Source organism: Triticum dicoccoides, chromosome 3B (genome assembly GCF_002162155.2).
Source record: "Triticum dicoccoides isolate Atlit2015 ecotype Zavitan chromosome 3B, WEW_v2.0, whole genome shotgun sequence".
NCBI classification, from domain to species: domain Eukaryota; kingdom Viridiplantae; phylum Streptophyta; class Magnoliopsida; order Poales; family Poaceae; genus Triticum; species Triticum dicoccoides.
In genome coordinates, this window is record NC_041385.1 from 716,939,150 (window position 1) to 716,958,006 (window position 18,857).

Genomic DNA, 18,857 nt, shown 5'->3' on the forward strand with positions numbered 1-18,857 from the left:
CAATAATGTCAAGTTTCCTCTCTATGTGCTTAAAATTTCGAAGTTATGCTTGTTTTGCCTTCCTATGTTTGTTGATTATTATTCCCATAAGTTGTTTGTTCACAAAATCCCTATGCGTAGGAAGTGGGTTAGACTTAAATGTGCTAGTCATATGCTTCATGATGCTCCCGTTATGTTTCAGTTCTTATCTTTTATGTGAGCATCATTGTCATCATCATGCCTAGCTAGAAAGGCATTAAAGAAAAGCGCTTGTTGGGAGACAACCCAATATTTATCCTTATTGTTTTTTTGCGTTCACATGATTATGCTACTGTAGTAATCATGTTTTATAGTTTTTGTTTCAATAAAGTGTCAAGTAAGACCTTTAGGATAGCTTACGGTGATAGTTGTGTTGATCCTGCTGAAAATCAGAAACTTTTGCACCCAGTAAATTAGTTTTGTTAATTCACAAAAACGTGCTTATGATCCGATACTTTTTTCTATGGATTGTTAAAAGAATTACTTAGGACTTCCTAATTTTGTAGGATTTTTGGAGTTCCAGAAGTATACGTTTGATACATATTACTACAGACTGTTCTGTTTTTGACAGATTCTGTTTTCTATGTGTTGTTTGCTTATTTTGATGAATCTATGAGTAGTATCGGAAGGTATGAACCATAGATAAGTTAGAATACAGTAGATATTACACCAATATAAATTTATAATGAGTTCATTACAGTACCTAAGTGGTGGTTTTATTTTCTTATACTAATGGAGCTTACGAGTTTTCTGTTGAGTTTTGTGTTGTGGAGTTTTCAAGTTTTGGGTAAAGATTCGATGGACTATAGAATAAGGAGTGGCAAGAGCCTAATCTTGGGGATGCCCAAGGCACCCCAAGGTAATATTCAAGGACAACCAAGAGCCTAAGCTTGGGGATGCCCCGGAAGGCATCCCCTCTTTCGTCTTCGTTTATCGGTAACTTTACTTGGAGCTATATTTTTATTCACCACATGATATGTGTTTTGCTTGGAGCATCATTTTATTTTGTTAGTATTTGCTTTATGTTATTTAGAATAATGTTTTGCATCTTTATTTTCAATAAAAATGTCAAGGATAGCCTTTGCCATGCTTATTTTGCTAGTATACATGTTGCTGTTTGAAACAGAAAGTTTACCGCTGTTGCAAAAATTCCCTAGAAAAGTCAGAGAATGGTATAATGTTGAAACTTTTTGCATATTGAGATATGATAAATTTATTAGAGTGGGAATTTTATTCTATAATTTTTGGATTTAGGGAAGTATTGATACTCTTGCATTCTTTACAGACTGTACTGTTTTGGCAGATTGCTGTTATGTTTGCATAGTTTGCATATGTTTGCTTGTTTAATGATTCTATTTGAGGATAGGAGTATTAATGTCAGGACCCCGACTCGATGTCACATCGATCTAGCTGGTAACACCTCATATCACTTTGCGGCCTCACGCACGGTATCCCCACGGGTGTCGTCTTACCTTTTCCCCGGACCGTTTGCGCCTTTTGGCTCACGTATATGATAGTGTCGCTAGCATCCATATGATAAAGAGCCCGGGCTGACATGACTAGTCGTAAACCCAAAGTGGCACAGACTTACAGGGACAGGCATTCATGACCCAGCTTCGAACGTGTCGGTCATCAGCAAGTGGGTCCGGGCTGTAGCACTGGGCTAACAGGACTCCGGTAAACCGGGCTGTAGCGGGCTAACAGGACTCCGGTACTCAAAGCGAGACATTTCCCCGAAGGGACAGACACAGGAACTAAGAAGGACACATGCCGGCCAGCCTAAGTGTTCCAGAGCAGTAGCAAGCTACCATGGCTCAGCGGTAACACTAGGAGACATTTCCCGGTAAGAGAGGCTACTAAAGATAAACAACTAGATAGTCAGATCCCACACATACCAAGCATTTCAATCATACACACAATATGCTCGATATGTGCAAATACAACGAAGCATCACAACATGACTCTATGACACAAGTACTTTATTTAAGGCTCAGTGAGCCATACATAACATACACAAAGGTACGGGTCTCACGACCCCACATACAAGTCATACAGTCATACAAACCAGCAGCGGAAGTAGCTTGTCTGAGTACAGACAACTAGTAAAATAAAAGAGGCTTGGAAAGCCTAGCTATACTACGTGGTCCTTCACAAGCTCAGGGTCACCACCTGGGTCTTTAGCCTACTCGTTGATGTCAACGTCTACATAGAACCCATCAGAAGGGGTTGCAGCGTCTTCTGTAAAATGTAGATTATAGCAACATGAGTACAAAGGTACTCAGCAAGACTTACATCAGATCCTACATACATGCATAGTATCAAGAAGGGTTGGTGGAGTTATTGCAGCAAGCCAGCTTTGACTCTTGGCTAGGCTATCCTACGATACTCCAACTTGAAATGGTTTTGCGCACACGAGTCCACTACTCACCAATTCAATACACTACCGAGGATCCGCCTCCGTCTTCCTACGGAAGAGCCATCCTCGGCACTCACACTTATCTTGAGGCTTTTAGTAGTTTCCATTTACTTGTCTATGAACTGTATAGGCAACCAAGTAGTCCTTTACCGCGGACGTGGCTATTCGAATAGATCATGTTAACCCTGCAGGGGGTACTTCTTCATACACGCTCTCACCACTTACCGTCGTTTACACGACATGTACTCGGCAACCTTCAAGCGGAAGCCCAACGTGGGTGTCGGCCACGACCTACCTAATCACCTAAGCCTCCAGTCCAGGTTTATCGCCTATCCAGGTTCCATCCGCAGGGAGTCCGGCCGAGGTTTCCCATACGGCCCCGAACGATGTGAATAGGGTTCCCGAGATACCTAACGGGTATTCGGTACACCCGGCCACGTACCTACCGCATCACAGCCCACCCCTACGGTCAGCGCTGTCCACGGCCTCCAGTAGGCTACAAACACCAGAAACTACTTGCAACTCCTGGACGGAGAACTAGGGTGAATAAGAAGCCGAGAGGGTCCATTGGTTTCGGGCCCAATGCATGGTAGTAGCTGATTCTTAAATCACACATACAGATCTCAGTGCTTAAGGTCGGCTTCAATGAAACAACCCACCATGTACTCCTACATGGCCTCTCATCGATACCTTTACCAAATCGTGTTCACCACACCACTCTCATTACTGACATAATCATTTCACTCCAGCCCATCACCCCGATGAACCAGACCTGACACGACTCTAAGCATAGCAGGCATAGCAAGGTAGGAACAACACATACATATGGCTCAAGCAACTCCTACACATGCTAGTGGGTTTCATCTAGTTACTGTGGCAATGACAGGTCATGCAGAGGAAATGGGTTCAACTACCGTAGCACACAGCAGTTTGAATCGCGTTATCTTAATGCAGTAAAAGAGAGCAGGAGCGAGAACATGGGATTGTATCGATATGATCAAATGGTTGGTTGCTTGCCTGATGGTTCGATGCACGGATACGGTTCTTCGTTAGGGTAATCACGGTACTCCTCGGGGACAGAACCTGTCGCAAAGGGCATCGATACACAAGCATCACCAAACAATGTGCAACAATATGATGCATGCATGAAACATGGCAATATGAGTGTATTGGGCTAATGCAACTAAAACCAGAAGGGTTTGAACAAATTTGAATCAAAGATTCAAATTCCAAATTCAAATATGGCCTTTTTAAGTGCCTTTTCTTGTTCTGCTTAAAACATCAATTTAACTTGTTTGATCATGCATGAAAATAGTACAGATGGATAGATTGGATTTTTCTGATCATTTTTCATATATAATTTGTCCAATTTGGGGTTACAGAATAAAAGTTATGAATTTTTGAAGTTTAAATAATATTCTGGAATTTCCTGATTTAAATTAAATCCAGAAAATCAATTACTGCGTCAGCCTGACGTCAGTGTGACGTCAGCAGGTCAACGGAACTGGTCCAGGTCAAACCTGACAGTGGGTCCCGCATGTCAGGGTGATTATTTTAACTAAAACTTAATTAAAACTAATCCTATTTAATTAACAGGGCTGGGCCCCACCTGTCATTGACTCAGGGGAGTCAACCAGGGCCCACCCGTGGTCAAAGTTAATGTCGGCTGCCGGCGTTTAGTCGCCGGCGAGCCCGACGCGGCGGCGGAAGTGGTTTTGGTCATTTTGGCCACCAAACGGACCGCGGAGACCACCGGAGTGGAGCTGAGGCCAACCCGCAGCTCTTGGCGGAGCCCGTTGGGGTCGGGGTGGCCGGAGTCGACGGCGGCGAGCTCGGCTGCGGCCGCCGGGGTTCGGTCGTGCACGGGAACGGTGCTGGAGCTCGAAGTCGAGCAAAGCGAGGCGCTAGGGATGCTCTACGGGGTCTTGCGAACTCGTTGGACTCGCCGGGGTGACCAAATGGTCACCGGAGCTGCGTCGACGGCGAGCTCGGCGACGGCGGAGGTTCGGCCGTGGTGGGGAGGTGGCTACGGTGAGGGAACAAGGGGAAGGAGAGGGGGAAACGGTGGCGTAGCTCACCGCGGTTGCAGTGGGCGTCGAAGCGGGCTCGGGGACGCGCTGGAGACGGCGAATTCGACGGCGACGGTGGTCGGAGCCCGAAGAGGGGAACGGCGACGTGGCGGCGATGCAGGGCTTCCGGGGAGCTGTGGAGCGGTGGGGAGGAAGAGGGAGTCGTGGCGGAGCTCCTGAGCTGGTCGGGGGAGCGAGGGGTGGTCGGAGACAGCGGCTAAGGCGAACGGCGGCGACGGTGGTGTTCGGCCGGGCGAGAGAGAGAGCGAGGGAGAGGAGGGGAGAGCCGGGGGAGAGTGAGAGAGGGCAGGGGGGATCGGGACGGCCTGCGGGAGTCGTCCACGCGGCCAGGAGCGCGTCGGCAAGCAAGAGGTGGCCGCGCGGCCGTGCGCGCGCGAGCACGCAGCAGCTTCGGGGCGAGGGGAGGAAGACGACGGAGAGCTGCAGTGGTGGGCTGGGCCGCTGCTGGCTGGGCCGGCCAGCTGGCTGGGCCGCACAGTGGAGGAGCCCAGGTAAGTTTTCCCCTTTTTATTTCTGTTTCTGTTTTATTTAATATATCTGCAACTTTGTTGAATTAAATAAAATACCTAGGCTAGTTCAAAAATCACCAAACTATTCCTGGCCCATGGTTGGATTATTTCCAGCATGAATCATTTTAGTTTGGAGATATTTGAGCATTTAAATATTTTATATTATTTTAAATGCCCAAATTCAAATATTTATGATTTAATTCAAAAACCCTAGGATAGCCTAGGAAAATGTGCACCATTTTTGGCAGAGGTTCTGAACCAAGACAAAAATGATGGGCATTTTAGAAGGGCATTGCAGGTTCATTGAAAAATTATTTTAGTAACCCTAGTTGATTTCAGAGGGGACTGGGGGTTCTGTCATCCCCATTTCAAGTTTCTGATGAAAAGAGTAAACATGATGCAACACTCTAATGCATGACTAGCTAGGTTGTGACAACTCACCCCCACTCAAAAGAATCTCGTCCCGAGATTTGGGTTCCTCCGAGAAGAAGGCGGGGTACTCGAGTCGAAGACGATCCTCCCTTTCCCAAGTTGCTTCATCCTCAGAATGGTGCGACCATTGAACCTTGAGAAACTTGATATTATGACGTCGGGTGGTACGTTCGGCCTGATCGAGGATACGAATGGGGTACTCTCGATATGTAAGATTATCCTGGAGATCAAGCGTTTCGTGGTCCACTTCACGGATAGGATCCGAGAAGCAACGCCTGAGTTGAGAAACGTGGAAGACATCGTGGACTCTGGAGAGATGCGGAGGTAGTTCCAACTGGTAGGCAACTTCTCCTCGTTTGGCAAGAATGCGAAAAGGTCCAATGTAACGAGGAGCCAATTTGCCTTTGATACCGAAGCGATGGGTTCCCTTCAGAGGGGTGACCCGAAGATAAGCCTTCTCGTCAACCTCGAAAGTCATAGCCTTATGTTTTCGGTCATATTGACTCTTCTGACGGGATTGGGCTGTTTTCAACTTTTCACGAACGATACGAACTTGTTCTTCTGCTTCCTGAATCATATCCGGGCCAAAGAATTGTCTTTCCCCGGTCTCTGACCAGTTAAGGGGTGTTCGACATCGTCGTCCATAGAGAACTTCAAAAGGGGCTTTACCCAAGCTAGATTGATAGCTGTTATTGTAAGCGAATTCGGCAAATGGAAGGCACTTCTCCCAGTCCATTCCGAACGAGATAACAGAGGCTCGGAGCATGTCTTCTAGAATTTGGTTGACGCGTTCCACTTGACCACTCGACTGAGGGTGGAAAGCGGTGCTAAAGGAGAGACAAGTTCCCATAGCATTTTGGAAACTTTCCCAAAATCGAGAGGTGAAAAAACTTCCTCGATCCGAGTTAATTTCCAAAGGAACACCATGAAGGGACACTATTCAGGAGATGTATAAGTCTGCCAGTTGACTAGCGGTTATACTCTCACGAACAGGTAGGAAATGGGCTACTTTGGATAGACGATCGACCACGACGAAAATAGCATTATTCCCTCTCTTGGTCCTGGGAAAACCGGTAATGAAATCCATACCAATTTTATCCCATTTCCATTCAGGAATAGCTAAGGGTTGAAGGGTGCCAGCAGGCCGTTGATGCTCTGCTTTTACACGTCGACAGACGTCGCAGTTAGCAATATACTGAGCAATTTCTCTCTTCATCCTAGTCTACCAGAACCTCTGGTGTAGGTCCTGATACATCTTAGTACTACCGGGATGAATAGTGATAGGAGATTCATGAGCTTCCTTAAGGATTAATCGCCTTAGGTTGCGCACTTTGGGAACTACTAATCGATTCCCGAAGTATACGACTCCTTGATCATTAATGGAGAAACAATTCGCAATTCCTTTCTGAATGTTCCTCTTGATGCGGGAGATTCCCGGATCTACCTTCTGTGCTTTGATAATTTGATCTGTAAGGGTAGGTTTTGCCACCATGGTGGAGAGAAAACCTTGAGGAACAATATGAAGGTTAAGCTTCCGAAATTCCTCATGGAGAAGCGGTTGACTTTGTTGTAACATCAGGTTGTTACAATAAGATTTACGACTTAGTGCATCAGCCATGACGTTTGCTTTCCCTGGGGTGTAGGTTATTCCTAAGTCGAAGTCTGTGATCAATTCAACCCAACGTCTCTGCCTGAGATTCAAGTCCGGTTGGGTGAAGATATACTTCAGACTTTGGTGATCAGTGAATATTTCGCAACGATTACCAAGGAGGTAATGTCGCAAGGTCTTAAGTGCATAGACTACGGCTGCAAGCTCTAGATCGTGAGTAGGATAATTCTCCTCATGTGGGTGCAATTGCCGTGAAGCGTAAGCAATTACGTGTCGATCTTGCATGAGAATGCAACCTAGTCCTTGTCGCGAGGCGTCGCAGTAGATAACAAAGTCCTTGGAGAAGTCTGGCGGTACCAGTACGGGAGCAGAAGTCAGGCGTCTTTTCAGTTCCTGAAAGCTGTGCTCACATTGTGGAGTCCACTCGAACTTCTTATCTTTCTTGAGGAGTTCGGTTAGAGGTTTAGCAACCTTGGAGAAGTTCTCGACAAAGCGACGGCAATAGCTCGCTAAGCCTAGAAAACTCCGAACTTGCTTGACCGATTCAGGTGGAGTCCAATTAAGAACGGCTTGAACTCGCTCGGGGTTAACAGCAATACCTTTACCAGATATTACATGACCCAGATAGGTCACTTCTGACAACCAGAATTCACATTTAGAAAATTTGGCATAAAGGCGATGCTCTCGAAGTTTCTGCAACACTAGCCTTAGATGTTCGGCATGTTCTTCCTCGTTCTTGGAGTAGATGAGTATATCATCGAGGTAAACCACGACGAATTTATCCAAATACTCCATGAAGATTGAGTTCATTAACCGAGAAAAGGTGGCTGGAGCATTGGTTAAACCGAAGGACATGACGGTGTACTCGTATTGGCCGTAACGAGTAACAAAGGCCGTTTTAGGAATGTCCCCGTTTCTGATTTTGATTTGGTGGTAGCCCAACCTCAAATCCATCTTGGAGAAGACTGAGGATCCAGCGAGCTGATCATACAGGTCGTTGATCCTGGGAAGTGGATATTTGTTCTTGATTGTGACCAAATTGACAGGTCGGTAATCTACAACCATCCGGTCCGTACCATCCTTCTTCTTGACGAATAGGACGGGGCAAGCCCACGGAGATGAGCTAGGTCGGATGAAACCCTTTTTCAAGGATTCATCGAGTTGTTTCTTAAGCTCGGCCAGTTCTAGGGGTGCCATCTTATAGGGTCTTCTAGCAATCGGAACGGTTCCTGGAATGAGGTCTATTACAAACTCAACATCCCTGTCAGGTGGAACACCTGGCAATTCCTCTGGAAAGACATCCGGGAAGTCACGGACTACCGGAACGTCCTCAAGGTCTGGCAAAGGGCTGGCGTTAAGAGAATAAAATTGTCGCTTGGCTATTCGGGTCAAGACATTAACTATCTTTCCCGAAGGATGGGTGAGTTGAACAGTCCTAGAGAAGCAATCAATTTGGGCATGATGAGCCGACATCCAGTCCATACCCAGAATGATATTAATATCTGAAGATTTAAGGGCTATCAAAGACGCGAGGAAAACGAGTCTGTCGACTTGGATCTCATTTCCATAACTTACCCTAGAGGTATGCCATCTAGACCCAGGGGTAGAGATTTCCATAGTGGATGGCATGTCACAGAATGCAACGTTATGCAGACGAGCATAACTTTCGGATATAAAAGAATGAGAGGCTCCTGTATCGAAAAGAACAGATGCCGGGTGGCAATTAACAAGAAGCGTACCGAGAACGACGTCGGGATCCTCTTGAGCTTCTTCGGCAGAGATACAGTTGACATGGCCACGTGAAGCGGTGACCGGCTTGGCGTGGAATATTTTTCCTGTCGGCTTGCCACGGCCAGCAGCTTTAGCAGATTGATTGGGGTTGGTCTGGGGGCATTCACGCATATAGTGACCAGATTCCCCACACTTGAAACAAGTCACGGAACTGGTACGTGGAGGAGCATTGTTAGTTGGACCCCCATAGGGCTTGGCTGGAGCAGACTGTTGAACAGGGCGAGGCGCCTGGAAAGATGGCCTCGGTGTGAACCTGGGTGGCAGGGCGGTGTTGGGTACCCACACGCGGCGCTTCTGAGGACCAGCACCGGATGAGGAACCCATGTCACGGCCATGCTTGCGTGTTGCGTCATAGTCAGTCTGACCAGTTTCAGCACTGATGGCTTTGTTGACAAGTTTCGAAAAAGATGTGCACTCATGCAGACGGAGGTCGCGGCGAAGCTCAGGACTAAGGCCCTTACGGAACCTTGCTTGCTTCTTGGCGTCCGTAGAAACTTCCTCAGTTGCATATCGGGCGAGGTTACCAAACTCTCTGCTATAGGCATCCACAGAAAGTCGGCCTTGGGTGAAACTGCAAAATTCTTCACGTTTACGGTCCATGAGACCCTCCGGAATGTGATGTTCACGGAAAGCCTCGCTGAACTCAGCCCAAGTAGTGACATGGCCCGCTGGGCGCATAGCTCCATAATTCTCCCACCATAGACTGGCGGGGCCTTCAAGATGATAGGCAGCAAAGGTGACCTTGTCAGCCTCCGCTACCAGCGCGGAACGCAGTTTATGAGAGATACTGCGAAGCCAGTCATCAGCGTCGAGAGGCTCGACGGAGTGGTGGAACGTGGGTGGATGCAATTTGATAAAATCACTGAGTGACACCACGTTAGCCCTCTGATGGTGTGCTGTATTCTGTTCAATACGCTCCAACAAACGGTTTGTCTCCCGCTTGTTTCTCTCAGCTTCCATCATCACCTCGGCTAGTGAAGGAGGATGAGGCAGATTTACATCCCTGGCTTCACTGCCTTCGGCCTGCTCTTGAGAAGCAGGGTTAGCGCGCGTGTTGACCATCCTAGGTAAACAAGACAATGATTTAGTCAGGATGGTAAAATTCTGACATAGGATTCATAATGTAAGAGATAACTCGGAATGCAAGATGATCATCCGTATGACATGGTAGATACAGAAACTGCTTCTTTTATTCCATCGTCATACACACCATACAGGGTTTAGTACAAGACCAAACAAAGTACTATTACGGTGAAAAGAGGATTACATCTCATCGGAGGCATTCCAAGCTCCTATACATTATTTTTCTACACCTCCGGAAGGAGTACAACTAAGTCATATCCCACGAGTCACGCGGGACGATAGACGACCCAGCTAGTGCGAACTAGTGATACTACCACTAACTCAGACCGATCCGTAGTAGTCCTCGTAGAAGTCACCTCCATAGCCTGGGAGCTCAACATGATCATCTGGAAACAGACGGTCTCGCGGAGCTTGTGGACCATAGGGGCTAGGATGAGGCCTTGGACCAACAAACGGTGGCCTGCGGGGACCGCGAGGTGGGGTGATGCCTCCTACATCACGCCAAACCATCACGTCTGGCAGAGCAGATCTCCCAGGGTAGAGATCGCGCATATCTGAATGTCCAGCTTTCACCGCCGGTGCGAACCGAGTCAAAGTGGCCCAGTGGTCAGCACGGGTGTTGAAGAGCTCTAGCCTTAAGGCCCGATTTTCTCGGTCCTTATCCTCGAGCATCTCAGCAGTGGTGCGAGTCCGTGAATCCTCCTGAGTGGGGTCAGCATAGATAGCCTGGAGATACCCTTGTGCTCCCGAAAGTGATCCTGGCATATACCGGAAATCAGAGTCCCGAAATATACCAGATCTGACTCGCATAATGGTCATCATAGAGTAGGCGGCGTCCTGCACAGCCATCTCAATGGTAACCCTGAGTCCATAAGAGCAGTGAAGAGGCTCGGTGGATCCAGGATAAGATGGAAATATCCTGACAGTGCAGAGATACTGGCTCTGATTAAAATCTCGGAATTGCTCTTCGACCGTGTACTCAGGATACCATCGGTATCCAGCCTCAGTCATTACCCTGACCAACTTAGCAGTATGGCCGGGTACATCTAGGCATCGAGTCAGGCGAACCACTTGATTGAGGTCGCGAGTGGCCATCTGAAAGCATAATCATAATGCAAAGGCATTAGAATTTCTAGCAAAATTTCGGCAGCATAACAGCTGTAAATGCTCAAAAAGGATATTGAGACATTTGACAAAGGATTTCGTACACACTCATCATCATCATATCAAAGTTCTGAAACCATTCTGGCAACATAATGTGGTAGTAGAACTGAACTAGGCTGGTAACCATCAAACTTATAAGGTACTACTGATTAGTAACTCGTGATCCTGATAGAGAGAACAGATCCTAATTCCTTAACCCCCGGTGGAAGAATGGACTGACCCAGATCAGAAAGTCATAAGGTATAAGGAGTAAAAAGAGCCTTACGTTCCAACCCACAAACAATTCCCCTACATATAACTAAAGAATTTCTAGACTCAACATCGACCAGTTTGGCTTGAAGAACCTACAGGCAGTCCGGCTCTGATACCAACGCTGTCAGGACCCCGACTCGATGTCACATCGATCTAGCTGGTAACACCTCATATCACTTTGCGGCCTCACGCACGGTATCCCCACGGGTGTCGTCTTACCTTTTCCCGGGACCGTTTGCGCCTTTTGGCTCACGTATATGATAGTGTCGCTAGCATCCATATGATAAAGAGCCCGGGCTGACATGACTAGTCGTAAACCCAAAGTGGCACAGACTTACAGGGACAGGCATTCATGACCCAGCTTCGAACGTGTCGGTCATCGGCAAGTGGGTCCGGGCTGTAGCACTGGGCTAACAGGACTCCGGTAAACCGGGCTGTAGCGGGCTAACAGGACTCCGGTACTCAAAGCGAGACATTTCCCCGAAGGGACAGACACAGGAACGAAGAAGGACACATGCCGGCCAGCCTAAGTGTTCCAGAGCAGTAGCAAGCTACCATGGCTCAGCGGTAACACTAGGAGACATTTCCCGGTAAGAGAGGCTACTAAAGATAAACAACTAGATAGTCAGATCCCACACATACCAAGCATTTCAATCATACACACAATATGCTCGATATGTGCAAATACAACGAAGCATCACAACATGACTCTATGACACAAGTACTTTATTTAAGGCTCAGTGAGCCATACATAACATACACAAAGGTACGGGTCTCACGACCCCACATACAAGTCATACAGTCATACAAACCAGCAGCGGAAGTAGCTTGTCTGAGTACAGACAACTAGTAAAATAAAAGAGGCTTGGAAAGCCTAGCTATACTACGTGGTCCTTCACAAGCTCAGGGTCACCACCTGGGTCTTTAGCCTACTCGTTGATGTCAACGTCTACATAGAACCCATCAGAAGGGGTTGCAGCGTCTTCTGTAAAAAATGTAGATTATAGCAACATGAGTACAAAGGTACTCAGCAAGACTTACATCAGATCCTACATACATGCATAGTATCAAGAAGGGTTGGTGGAGTTATTGCAGCAAGCCAGCTTTGACTCTTGGCTAGGCTATCCTATGATACTCCAACTTGAAATGGTTTTGCGCACACGAGTCCACTACTCACCACTTCAATACACTACCGAGGATCCACCTCCGTCTTCCTACGGAAGAGCCATCCTCGGCACTCACACTTATCTTGAGGCTTTTAGTAGTATCCATTTACTTGTCTATGAACTGTATAGGCAACCAAGTAGTCCTTTACCGCGGACGCGGCTATTCGAATAGATCATGTTAACCCTGCAGGGGGTACTTCTTCATACACGCTCTCACCACTTACCGTCGTTTACACGACATGTACTCGGCAACCTTCAAGCGGAAGCCCAACGTGGGTGTCGGCCACGACCTACCTAATCACCTAAGCCTCCAGTCCAGGTTTATCGCCTATTCAGGTTCCATCCGCAGGGAGTCCGGCCGAGGTTTCCCATACGGCCCCGAACGATGTGAACAGGGTTCCCGAGATACCTAACGGGTATTCGGTACACCCGGCCACGTACCTACCGCATCACAGCCCACCCCTACGGTCAGCGCTGTCCACGGCCTCCAGTAGGCTACAAACACCAGAAACTACTTGCAACTCCTGGACGGAGAACTAGGGTGAATAAGAAGTCGAGAGGGTCCATTGGTTTCGGGCCCAATGCATGGTAGTAGCTGATTCTTAAAGCACACATACAGATCTCAGTGCTTAAGGTCGGCTTCAATGAAACAACCCACCATGTACTCCTACATGGCCTCTCATCGATACCTTTACCAAAACGTGTTCACCACACCACTCTCATTACCGACATAAGCATTTCACTCTAGCCCATCACCCAGATGAACCAGACCTGACACGACTCTAAGCATAGCAGGCATAGCAAGGTAGGAACAACACATACATATGGCTCAATCAACTCCTACACATGCTAGTGGGTTTCATCTAGTTACTGTGGCAATGACAGGTCATGCAGAGGAAATGGGTTCAACTACCGTAGCACACAGCAGTTTGAATCGCGTTGTCTTAATGCAGTAAAAGAGAGCAGGAGCGAGAACATGGGATTGTATCGATATGATCAAATGGTTGGTTGCTTGCCTGATGGTTCGATGCACGGATACGGTTCTTCGTTAGGGTAGTCACGGTACTCCTCGGGGACAGATCCTGTCGTAAAGGATAACGATACACAGGCATCACCAAACAATGTGCAACAATATGATGCATGCATGAAACATGGCAATATGAGTGTGTTGGGCTAATGCAACTAAAGCTACCAACGCTGTCAGGACCCCGACTCGATGTCACATCGATCTAGCTGGTAACACCTCATATCACTTTGCGGCCTCACGCACGGTATCCCCACGGGTGTCGTCTTACCTTTTCCCGGGACCGTTTGCGCTTTTTGGCTCGCGTATATGAAAGTGTCGCTAGCATCCATATGATAAAGAGCCCGGGCTGACATGACTAGTCGTAAACCCAAAGTGGCACAGACTTACAGGGACAGGCATCCATGACCCAGCTTCGAACGTGTCGGTCATCAGCAAGTGGGTCCGGGCTGTAGCACTGGGCTAGCAGGACTCCAGTAAACCGGGCTGTAGCGGGCTAACAGGACTCCGGTACTCAAAGCGTGACATTTCCCCGAAGGGACAGACACAGGAACGAAGAAGGACACATGCCGGCCAGCCTAAGTGTTCCAGAGCAGTAGCAAGCTACCATGGCTCAGCGGTAACACTAGGAGACATTTCCCGGTAAGAGAGGCTACTAAAGATAAACAACTAGATAGTCAGATCCCACACATACCAAGCATTTCAATCATACACACAATATGCTCGATATGTGTAGATACAACGAAGCATCACAACATGACTCTACGACACAAGTACTTTATTTAAGGCTCAGGGAGCCATACATAACATACACAAAGGTACGGGTCTCACGACCCCACATACAAGTCATACAGTCATACAAACCAGCAGCGGAAATAACTTGTCTGGGTACAGACAACTAGTAAAATAAAAGAGGCTTGGAAATCCTAGCTATACTACGTGGTCCTTCACAAGCTCAGGGTCACCACCTGGGTCTTTAGCCTATTCGTTGATGTCAACGTCTACATAGAACCCATCAGAAGGGGTTGCAGCGTCTTCTGTAAAAATGTAGATTATAGCAACATGAGTACAAAGGTACTCAGCAAGACTTACATCAGATCCGGCATACATGCATAGTATCAAGAAGGGTTGGTGGAGTTATTGCAGCAAGCCAGCTTTGACTCTTGGCCAGGCTATCCTACGATACTCCAACTGAAATGGTTTTGCGCACACGAGTCCACTACTCACCACTTCAATACACTACCGAGGATCCGCCTCCGTCTTCCTACGGAAGAGCCATCCTCGGCACTCACACTTATCTTGAGGCTTTTAGTAGTTTCCATTTACTTGTCTATGAACTGTATAGGCAACCAAGTAGTCCTTTACCGCGGACACGGCTATTCGAATAGATCATGTTAACCCTGCAGGGGGTACTTCTTCATACACGCTCTCACCACTTACCGTCGTTTACACGACATGTACTCGGCAACCTTCAAGCGGAAGCCCAACGTGGGTGTCGGCCACGACCTACCTAATCACCTAAGCCTGCAGTCCAGGTTTATCGCCTATTCAGGTTCCATCCGCAGGGAGTCCGGCCGAGGTTTCCCATACGGCCCCAAACGATGTGAACAGGGTTCCCGAGATACCTAACGGGTATTCGGTACACCCGGCCACGTACCTACCGCATCACAGCCCACCCCTACGGTCAGCGCTGTCCACGGCCTCCAGTAGGCTACAAACACCAGAAACTACTTGCAACTCCTGGACGGAGAACTAGGGTGAATAAGAAGCCGAGAGGGTCCATTGGTTTCGGGCCCAATGCATGGTAGTAGCTGATTCTTAAATCACACATACAGATCTCAGTGCTTAAGGTCGGCTTCAATGAAACAACCCACCATGTACTCCTACATGGCCTCTCATCGATACCTTTACCAAATCGTGTTCACCACACCACTCTCATTACTGACATAATCATTTCACTCCAGCCCATCACCCCGATGAACCAGACCTGACACGACTCTAAGCATAGCAGGCATAGCAAGGTAGGAACAACACATACATATGGCTCAAGCAACTCCTACACATGCTAGTGGGTTTCATCTAGTTACTGTGGCAATGACAGGTCATGCAGAGGAAATGGGTTCAACTACCGTAGCACACAGCAGTTTGAATCGCGTTATCTTAATGCAGTAAAAGAGAGCAGGAGCGAGAACATGGGATTGTATCGATATGATCAAATGGTTGGTTGCTTGCCTGATGGTTCGATGCACGGATACGGTTCTTCGTTAGGGTAATCACGGTACTCCTCGGGGACAGAACCTGTCGCAAAGGGCATCGATACACAAGCATCACCAAACAATGTGCAACAATATGATGCATGCATGAAACATGTCAATATGAGTGTATTGGGCTAATGCAACTAAAACCAGAAGGGTTTGAACAAATTTGAATCAAAGATTCAAATTCCAAATTCAAATATGGCCTTTTTAAGTGCCTTTTCTTGTTCTGCTTAAAACATCAATTTAACTTGTTTGATCATGCATGAAAATAGTACAGATGGATATATTGGATTTTTCTGATCATTTTTCATATATAATTTGTCCAATTTGGGGTTACAGAATAAAAGTTATGAATTTTTGAAGTTTAAATAATATTCTGGAATTTCCTGATTTAAATTAAATCCAGAAAATCAATTACTGCGTCAGCCTGACGTCAGTGTGACGTCAGCAGGTCAACGGAACTGGTCCAGGTCAAACCTGACAGTGGGTCCCGCATGTCAGGGTGATTATTTTAACTAAAACTTAATTAAAACTAATCCTGTTTAATTAACAGGGCTGGGCCCCACCTGTCATTGACTCAGGGGAGTCAACCAGGGCCCACCCGTGGTCAAAGTTAATGTCGGCTGCCGGCGTTTAGTCGCCGGCGAGCCCGACGCGGCGGCGGAAGTGGTTTTGGTCACTTCGGCCACCAAACGGACCGCGGAGACCACCGGAGTGGAGCTGAGGCCAACCCGCAGCTCTTGGCGAAGCCCGTTGGGGTCGGGGTGGCCGGAGTCGACGGCGGTGAGCTCGGATGCGGCCGCCGGGGTTCGGTCGTGCACGGGAACGGTGCTGGAGCTCGAAGTCGAGCGAAGCGAGGCGCTAGGGATGCTCTACGGGGTCTTGCGAACTCGTTGGACTCGCCGGGGTGACCAAATGGTCACCGGAGCTGCGTCGACGGCGAGCTCGGCGACGGCGGAGGTTCGGCCGTGGTGGGGAGGTGGCTACGGTGAGGGAACAAGGGGAAGGAGAGGGGGAAACGGTGGCGTAGCTCACCGCGGTTGCAGTGGGCGTCGAAGCGGGCTCGGGGACGCGCTGGAGACGGCGAATTCGACGGCGACGGTGGTCGGAGCCCGAAGAGGGGAACGGCGATGTGGCGGCGATGCAGGGCTTCCGGGGAGCTGTGGAGCGGTGGGGAGGAAGAGGGAGTCGTGGCGGAGCTCCTGAGCTGGTCGGGGGAGCGAGGGGTGGTCGGAGACAGCGGCTAAGGCGAACGGCGGCGACGGTGGTGTTCGGCCGGGCGAGAGAGAGAGCGAGGGAGAGGAGGGGAGAGCCGGGCGAGAGTGAGAGAGGGCAGGGGGGGATCGGGACGGCCTGCGGGAGTCGTCCACGCGGCCAGGAGCGCGTCGGCAAGCAGGAGGTGGCCGCGCGGCCGTGCGCGCGCGAGCACGCAGCAGCTTCGGGGCGAGGGGAGGAAGACGACGGAGAGCTGCAGTGGTGGGCTGGGCCGCTGCTGGCTGGGCCGGCCAGCTGGCTGGGCCGCACAGTGGAGGAGCCCAGGTAAGTTTTCCCCTTTTTATTTCTGTTTCTGTTTTATTTAATATATCTGCAACTTTGTTGAATTAAATAAAATACCTAGGCTAGTTCAAAAATCACCAAACTATTCCTGGCCCATGGTTGGATTATTTCCAGCATGAATCATTTTAGTTTGGAGATATTTGAGCATTTAAATATTTTATATTATTTTAAATGCCCAAATTCAAATATTTATGATTTAATTCAAAAACCCTAGGATGGCCTAGGAAAATGTGCACCATTTTTGGCAGAGGTTCTGAACCAAGACAAAAATGATGGGCATTTTAGAAGGGCATTTCAGGTTCATTGAAAAATTATTTTAGTAACCCTAGTTGATTTCAGAGGGGACTGGGGGTTCTGTCATCCCCATTTCAAGTTTCTGATGAAAAGAGTAAACATGATGCAACACTCTAATGCATGACTAGCTAGGTTGTGACAACTAAATATGCAGAGGCATTTAGTATGAAATGTTGAATAATAATTTTAGTGATTTGTTACAGTAGAAAATGATAAGCTTTTGCATTGGTTTATACTAACCTATCTCACGAGTTCTTGTTGAGTTTGTTGTGGACGAAGCTTTTGAGAAATAGAGAAACCATGATATGAGAGGAATTAAGGAGACACAAAAGTTCAAGATTGGGGGTGCCCAAGGCACCCCAATATAATATTTCAAGAAGTCTCAAGCATCTAAGCTTGGGGATGCCCCGTTAGGCATCCCACCTTTCTTCTTCAACAACTATCGGTTAGTATCGGTTGAGCCTAAGTTTTTGCTTCTTCACATGAGTTGTGCTATCCTTGCAATGTCATTTTATTTTACAATAAAGAAAATTACATTGAGAATTATGCTAGGTAGCATTCCACATAAAAAATATGTTTTTATCATTTACCTACTCGGTGACGAGCAGGAATTAAGCTTGGGGATGCTTGATACGTCTCCAATGTATCTATAATTTTTGATTGTTCCATGCTATTATAATACCCCTTTTGGATGTTTATGGGCTTTATTTTACACATTTATATCATTTTTAGGACTAACCTACTAACCGGAGGCCCAGCCCGTATTGTTGTTTTATTGCCTGTTTCAGTATTTCGAAGAAAAGGAATATCAAACGGAGTCCAAACGGAATGAAACCTTCGGCAGCGTGATTTTTTGGAAGAATATGATCCTGGAGACTTGGAGTTCACGTCAAAAGATCCTCGAGGCATCCACAAGATAGGAGGGCGCCCCCCCCCCCTGTAGGGCGCGCCCCCTTGTTTCGTGGGCCCCTCGAGCACCTCCCGACCGACTTCTTTCACCTATATAAGCCTACGTACCCTAAAACCGTCGAAAATCAATATAGATCGGGAGTTCCACCACCGCAAGCCTCTGTAGCCACCAAAAACCTCTCGGGAGCCCGTTCTGGCACCCCGCCGGAGGGGCAACCCATCACCGGTGGCCATCTTCATCATCCCGGCGCTCTCCATGACGAGGAGGGAGTAGTTCACCCTCGG